At 37.9% G+C, this 8,306-nt stretch overlaps 1 pseudogene; it reads left to right on the top strand.

Moving 5' to 3' along the window:
- The first annotated feature begins 5,536 nt into the window (after nt 1-5,536).
- LOC149744166 (RNA polymerase II elongation factor ELL2 pseudogene) lies at nt 5,537-7,419 on the top strand (annotated as a pseudogene).
- The last annotated feature ends 887 nt before the right edge of the window (nt 7,420-8,306 follow it).

The following is an 8,306-nucleotide window of genomic DNA, read 5'->3' as shown; positions in this document are numbered from 1 at the left end:
GTATCTTTGGGGAAAGTGGTATTTCACTTTAAGGTTGGAGGTGGAGAATGCTGGAGGAGATTGCTAACTGTGATGTCAGAGTGAATGACATCAGAATATCAGGGATGGTAGGAATGGTAGGAATGAGGTTGGTTACATAGCACATGAAGTTCATAGCAGTGTGAAGATCCGGGGAAGAATAGAGTAGAGCTCTCTTGGAGTTCCTAATTTGGATGATAGTAATGAACAACAGACAGGTGAGAAATGGTAGAATTAGTCCTAAACTAGGCCAGACCTCAAGAGGTTTGATAACTGGCAAGAATGATTTGGACTGGATCTCATTGGTTACTACTTTGTTTTACTATAAAACCAGCGAACAGTATAGAATGGATGCCAATAAGATCTAGGATACCTGGTGTAAATGAGGAGGCATAGCTTCCCTTGCCCCCTACTCTCTCACAGAGGATTTCCCAGAGTTTGGAGTTTGGTGGCCTAGTTAGTTTGACTGTAGTGAACCTAGTTAGTTTGACTGTAGTGAACCTAGTTAGTTTGACTGTAGTGAACCATAAATGCCGCTCCACGGCATGTGGGATCCCCCCGGACCCGGGCACGAACCCGTGTGCTCTGCATCGGCAGGCGGACTCTCAACCGCTGCGCCACCAGGGAAGCCCTAGCTTTATTCTTAAAGCCCAGGAAAACTGGGAAGATCCCACTATGCCGCGGAGCGGCTGGGCCCGTGAGCCATGGCCGCTGAGCCTGCGCGTCCGGAGCCTGTGCTCCGCAATGGGAGAGGCCACAGCAGGGAGAGGCCCGCGTACCGCAAAAAAAAAAAAAAAAAAAAGAAAATAACAAATAACTTTTCAGCATTGCTGAAAAGGTCACAATTGTGGTACTGTCCTGTTTGTCTCCAGACAGAGAAATCTAGTATTATTTCTCAATATTATTTCTCAAGTATTTCCTTACTTTGATACCAAGTTTTGATCTTGATGAGATAAAATTTGAGTGTGCTTTAATATAATAATTATTTTGTATGCAATAAGTTATGCTTATGTTTTTTCTATGTGATTATTGTCATTACTCTTAAGTTTCAAGTATTTTGTTATCTTATGGTTTTGTTTTGTGTGTGTGTGTTTGAATATTTTATTTTACCTATTTATTTTTAAAATCATTTTTAATTGGAGTATAGTTAATTTACAAGGTTGTCCTAGTTTCAGGTGTATTTATGGTTTCGTTTTTTAACTCTGTGATACAACTGGAATTCATGTTTTGAAAGGCGATTCCAATTTGATATTTTTGCTGAAATGTTGACAACTTGTCTAAGCAGTGTTCATGCAATGATCTCCCCTTTCTACATTGATTACTGATGGTCTTTTTAATCATCTATTAAATAAATTCCTGGGCTCAGATATCTTTTCATTTTTATTCATTTTCAAACTCTTCTTATGCTAGTTCCTCACTCTGTTCATTATTATAGCTTCATGTTATCATATCAGGTAGAGATAACTCCCTGCTGTTAGTCTCCTTTATGGAATTCTTTTAGCTCTTCTTACAGTTGAAATTGAAAATAGTTTTGACAGATTTAAAGAAAATAATCTTGTCAAGTTTTTATTGTGATTGTGCTAAATGCATGTAGTAATTTGGAAATATTTGGCATCCTTACAATATTCAGTTATCTTTTCAGAAATCATGAAATCTTTCTTCATGTTTTCAAGTCTTCTTTTATGCTTAGTAATACCATTTTGTACTTTTTGTCATAATATGACATATGAATATTATGTCATAATATTCCTTCCCAGTTTCTTACTAAGGAATATTTTGTTGTTGTTATTTCCAGTGGGAATAGAACTGTCCTAGAAATATTTTATTTATTCTTCCAAATGTTGCACAGTTAAAGATACTGAAGGATATATCATTTCTTTCTCTGTCTACTAGAGGTGCCCAAGAAGAATCAAACAAAGCATTTGTGCATACATTAGAACATTATACGGTTGAATATACTTCAGCAGTTCATTGGTTTTCTGAGGAAGTATTTTTACATTCTCCCTGCAACAGTGATTTCACTTTTTAAAATACAAATATACTGTGAAGTTAACAGGAACATGAAAAAAAATCTTAAAGAGGAACAGAACGTCTCTCTGTCATTAACAGACTTAATCTAACTCCTTGGTGTGACAGTAATATATCTTTGCCAGGAGAAAAGCAAAAGTCCTATTATTCATTCTCTTGACAAATATTTAGAGAGTGCCTTCTGCTATGCGCCTGCTACTTCTAGAGTGAGGTACTGGGGACAGAAAAGAAGGGTCATACAAATTTGAGTAGAATGTAGTTGCCACAGATATGGAGTCAGAATCTAGTGGACGAGACAGAAGCACAAGTAATATACGATACGATGTGTGGTGTTTTTCATAGAGGTAATCCAACGTGCTTTGGGATTGTCATGAAGGGAAGTATTAGTTTTGAATAGAGGAAGATCTTATATATTGATGTGACATTTGAAGGGGACTTCTAAGGTTGAGTAGAAATTTAACAGGCTGAACCTAATATGAGTGAGATTTAAAAGTAGAGAGTATTGATGCATTCATTTGCTCAACAAATATGTATTGAGTGCGTTCTATGTGTGCCAGGCACTGGAGATATAACAATGCAAAAAACTGGACAAAGCCCAAGCCTTCATTAACCTCATATTCTGATGAGGGTGACTCACATTAAACAAATATGTAATATTTTGGGTAGTAAATATTCTATAAAGAGAAGTAAACAAGATGGTGGAAAGAGAGCACTGGGGTAGGTGTGTGTATAGGTCACAATTTTAGACAGAGTGGTCGTGCAAGGACGCTCTAAATAAAGTAAAGGAGCAACGCAAGCAAAGATCTGGGGGAACAGTGTTAGTGGACAGAAGGGATATCAAGTGAAAGGCTGATAGAAGAAAGCTTGGGAGTATATTCAGAGGATAGTAATCAGATCAGTAATTGCTTTATGGTAGCTTGGGGAGAGAATAAGAAGGGTCTTGTATGCCACACCAAACAATTTTAATTTTTTCTCAGTTTTACTGTCATATAATTGACACATAACATTTTCTAAATTTAAGGTATACAATGTATTGATTAGATACACTTATATATTGCAAAAAATCACCACCATATAACATTAGCTAACACCTGCCTCATGCCACCTAATTACCATTTCTTTTCTGTGGTGAGAACATTTAAGATCTACCCTCTTAGCAATTTTCAATTACATAGTACAGGATTATTAACAACAATCACTATGCTTTATATTAGATCCCGAGAACTTATTCATCTTTTAACTGGAAGTTTGTATCCTTTGACCAACATCTCCCTTTTTCCCTCATCCCCAAGCCCCTGGTAACCGACATTCTAGTTTCTGTTTCTATGAGTTTGGCTTTTGTAGATTTTACATATAAGTGACATCGTAGAGTATTTGTCTTTCTCTGTCTGACTTATTTCACTAAGCATAGTGTCTTCTAAGTCCATCCATATTCTCACAAATGGCAGGAATTCCTTTCTTATGGCTGTATAATATTGTACTGTATATATATACTGCATCTTCTTTATCCATTCATCTATTGATAGACACTTAGGTTGTTTCTATGTCTTTGCTATTGTGAATAATGCTACAATGAACATGGGAGTAGAGATAACTCTTTGAGATCTCATTTTCATTTCCTTTGGATATATACCCAGAAGTGGGATTGCTGAGTCATATGGTGGTTCTATTTTTAATTGATTAAGGAACCTCCATACTGTTTTCCATTGTGACTGCACCAACTTATGGTCCCACCAACAGTTCATGAATGTTCGTTTTTCCACACATCCTGACCAACACTTGTTATCTCTTGTCTTTTAGATGATAGCTGTTCTTACAGGTATGAGGTAATATCTCATTGTGGGTTTTTTGTTTGTTTGTTTGTTTTGTTTTTTGCGGTACGTGGGCCTCTCACTGTTGTGGCCTCTCCCGTTGCGGAGCACAGGCTCCGGACGTGCAGGCTCACAGCCATGGCTCATGGGCCTAGCCGCTCCGCGGCATGTGGGATCTTCCCGGACCGGGACACGAACCCGTGTCCCCTGCATCGGCAGGCGGACTCTCAACCACTGCACCACCAGGGAAGCCCCTCATTGTGGTTTTGATTTGCATTCCCCTGATAATTAGTGATGTTGAGCACCTTTTCATTAATTTTAAGTAATGGGAACTATGACTTGTTTAAAAGTAAAGTTTATTGGAATCCTGGTTGATAATTTGAAAGATGATATAGAAGAAGAAAAGAAGGGAGGCAAGAAATCAAGCTAGGAAGAGAGTACATAACATTGGCTAAGATGCTTTTGGCCTAAATTAGGACAATGGCTGTGGTGTGGGAGAGGAAGGGGTAGATTTGAATGTTATGCAGAAAAATTGGATAAGAATGTAGGCAGTATGAGAGCAAGGATTTTTGTTTGCTTCTATTTTGTTCATTGCAATATTCCCAAGCATCTAGAATACTGTTTGGCACATGATAGGTGTTCAATAACTATCTATTGGATGAATGGCATATGTGGTGGCTGACTAATTGTTTTGGAGGAAAATTAATGAGAAGTATGTTTGAGGGAGTAGCAGAAGATGACACTGAGGTTTTCTAGTTTTGTGATAAGGTGAAAGATGCTGCCATCGGTAAAGGTAGGCAAATCTGAGAATAGATGAACTAGGAATGTGAAGGGGCTGAGGAGGGAAAATTGTGCCTTATATCTTTTGGGGTGAAATTGCTTGGAACTGGTTGGAATTTCTCATAATCTGAGTACATTCTGTGATTCCATTGTACATCTCTAGCATGCCTAGCTGCAGTATTTCTTTCAGCATGGGCAATTTTACCTGGATAACCCTGTGATTTGCTGAGGACCATCTTAAGGTGGAGTGTAAAGAAGCAGAATAATGAGCATAAGTGGCAAGCTAAGGAGATGAACATTCCTTCCACACATTGGTGATGATCACAAAGCTGAGAAAGAGAAATGAGCACCTCTAAAATGTTGGCTTTTATCCACTATGAAAACAAAATAATGTGTTTAGCTATCAAATGAGATTCCCCTGTTGATAGGCAAGGCTCCAATCCCAAGGAGGACTCAACAGCCCACTTGCATGCCAGAGTAAATGTAAGGAGAAGTTAATGCTAATCATGCTATGTAGAATCCTTCCCCTCTAGTTTCCATAAGCCTGAGACACCTGTTAATCCCCCCACTAAGTACATCTACTTGATGTTGGATTTACTGGGAGGAGATTATGCACTGAGCTCAGAGAATAATTTAACACTTTCCACTTAGGGTTAACAATTCCTCCTGAAGAGAAACTAAAATTGTGAAAGGAAGAAACTTGGTAAGTGATTAGATCTTTCCAACCAACTTTACCTCCCCCAGTTCTTTCTCAACCAGGCACTTCTTGCCTTTGTCACACTGGGGAAAAATCTTTTAGAATTACAGTTTTATAAACAATAGCAATAAGAGATACAACTGTTGCCGAAGAAGAGCATTTTTTTCCTAAAGTATATTACTGTGTAAACTTTGATCTTTACAGATATGATGGTATGGCATCTTCTGGAGGCAGAGCAGTGGGGAAAGTGGTATGTCAGGAAGGAGAGGTGGCAGTGGAGGAGAGAGCCAATGTACAGCCTAGACAGCACCATAGCTCTGTGCTGCCCAGGCAGCTTCCCAGGCCAGCGATTCAGGCAACAGACTCCTCTGGAAACCATAAGAATACAGTACCCCCTCAAGCTTCTCCTCAGTTCCAAGGACTCCCAGGGTTTATCAAAATTCCCCGAGACAATTCACTCAAACGTTACCGTCCATTGCCAAGTTTGAACAAAGACAACCATCAAGACCATACCCAATCACCAGTCGTAAGCTATAGTCCCTTACAGCCAAGATGGTTACACTCGATGCAAGAGGACATGATGGAGTGTAAAACAACCAACTCTTATCCAGTGATGCAAGTGAGAAAGTCCCAGGTAGAGGAGGAATCCTGCAACAAATGGAAAAAAATGAGAAGACCATGTGTAGAGAAAAAAATGCCAATTCGGAGAGCACCTCAAGCCACTCCAGATCCAGTGCCTGAGAGAAGAAAAACAGCTCCCGTTAACCCTGCATATACAGTTCGAAAATCACGTGTGCCCAATACTGTCCACACACAGCCATACAGGGACAGGGTGATTCACTTATTGGCACTGAAGGACTACAAGAAACCTGAACTACTTGCTCGACTTCAGAAAGACGGCATCACCCCAAATGACGAGAACTCCCTTGAAAAACTTCTGCAGGAAGTAGCCCATCTGAATACTCAGGATTTTTCATATTCCTTAAAAGGTTATGTTTTTAAAGAGCTCCAAAGCGACTGGCCTGGATACAGTTACCTAGACAGGCAGTCATTGGAGTTAGTGCTTTCCACAAAAACAGGTCTATGTCAGAATGCTCCTGGCACCAACCACCCAGAATCTTCTGTAGATTCTAGTATAGATAAAACATCATCTCCTTCTCAGGAACAGCTTTCCAATTCAGCTGTTATTGATTTTTCAAGGAAGAAAAAAGCTAGAATATCTCACCTGACAACTAGAGTACAGTCAGCATCAAAAGGTCATTTGGATAACACCAGTGAAAAATCCACCACCCACTGAAGCTACTGCCAATCCCATCACTCCCCCATTGCCCACAATCCGCCTTCCCATTTCAAATCCTCCTCAACCTGTCCATTCCAACTGCAGTTCTTGTAACGTTGCAGAAGGACCTGAGACTCAACACCCATATATTGACAGTTTTAGTCAAAACAGTAGAATCTTTGAGCACCAGCAGGGTAAACATACTTCTTTGCCAACATTAGCCTCTATTTCAGTTCAAGTGAAGTGTCCGAAGCTCGTGGAGAAAAAACATTTGATATCTGATGAGAAGTTCTAACATACATTTATGGAACATAAAGCAAAGAACCAAGAGTACTATATTAAGATTACGGAGAAACAGAAGATAGATTGTGAAAGACAAGGTGAAGGTGCAAACCTAATTCAAGAGAAGAAGTTAAAAAGGTTTGCACTCCCTCTGGGAAGACTTGTTCAACATCTGAGCTTCCAGATTATTTGACTAACTATGTCACTATAGTTTCCTCTGAGCAACATCAGCATTATAAGCGGGAATTTACAGTAGAATATGAGGAATATAAGGCCTTGTATGCCAAGATGCTGACTTTATCTAACATATTTATTCACCTAAAATCAGAAAGGAAGCACCTTTCTCCAGGCTCAAAAGAATATCAGGATATTGATTTTAAAAATCTCACTAGAATATCAGAAGCTGAAACAGAAGGATCCCACTTATTGTGTAGAACAAACATAGATGCCAATATCTTTACAAAAAGCTGGTTCACATTAAAAACATGATAAATAATTATGACCAGCAGCGAGTGGAGTCATAGCACGAGAAGAGTGCTAGGACTAGAGTAAATAAATATAAGCTTATTTATTTAAAATTCCATGTCACTTGCTCTAAGGTTATAAAGGGATGAAGCTTCTCTGTTGAAGCAGTACTACTATTGTATTTTAATTTTTCTTTCTTTTTGTTTTTATGTTAATTTTTGTTTTTATGTTTATTTTATTTAAGATTTGTTTATTATTACTTTATGTTGATTTATGTTTTTTATGTTGATTTTTGTTTTTATTTTTAAGTTTCTTTTTATTTATTATTATTTACTTTTCATTTCATTTTGTCTTGCTTTTCTGTACTTTCGAAACTGCTTCAGCTGTTCCCTTTTACCTACAAAATTTGTTTTCATTCCCTTTTTAAAACATACTGAGGATCCAGTGTCTTTGAATCAAAATTGTACACATTTAAAAAATAAAAGCCTGTAATGAGTTATATGAAGTGCTTCTGAATAAACACTCTTTGTTTTACACTTATGCAAATTCTTCCTTGAAACATAGATATTTAGAAATTTGTACAAAATACTATGATTCTTCATTCAGTACACATTTTCATTTCATTAAGTTTATTTGTTGTTCATGCTTGAAACTTGTTTTTATCTTAGGGAACACAAGTTATGTGGTCAAACATGCAAAGGTTTTGAACTAACAATTACAACCGTGTTGTCTCTGCAAAGTACTGCCATGTGAAACAGGAAGTATTATGTTTACAAATTTAAGTTTTTAAATGTTTTCCACAATTTGAGTATTGTCTTTAGTAAATGTTTGTTTCCACCATCCAAAAGAAAGTTAGTACATACCAGAGAATGACAGTTATGTACAATAGGAAGCCTAATGATAAAATGAACACTTAAGGACTTGAAAACCAACTTAGGAAATAGAA

Source organism: Delphinapterus leucas, chromosome X (assembly GCF_059928025.1).
Source record: "Delphinapterus leucas isolate spDelLeu-1000000601 "Yukka" chromosome X, BTC_Dleu_Yukka2, whole genome shotgun sequence".
Classification (NCBI taxonomy): Eukaryota; Metazoa; Chordata; class Mammalia; order Artiodactyla; family Monodontidae; genus Delphinapterus; species Delphinapterus leucas.
This window is presented reverse-complemented; position numbering and strand designations above follow the sequence as displayed.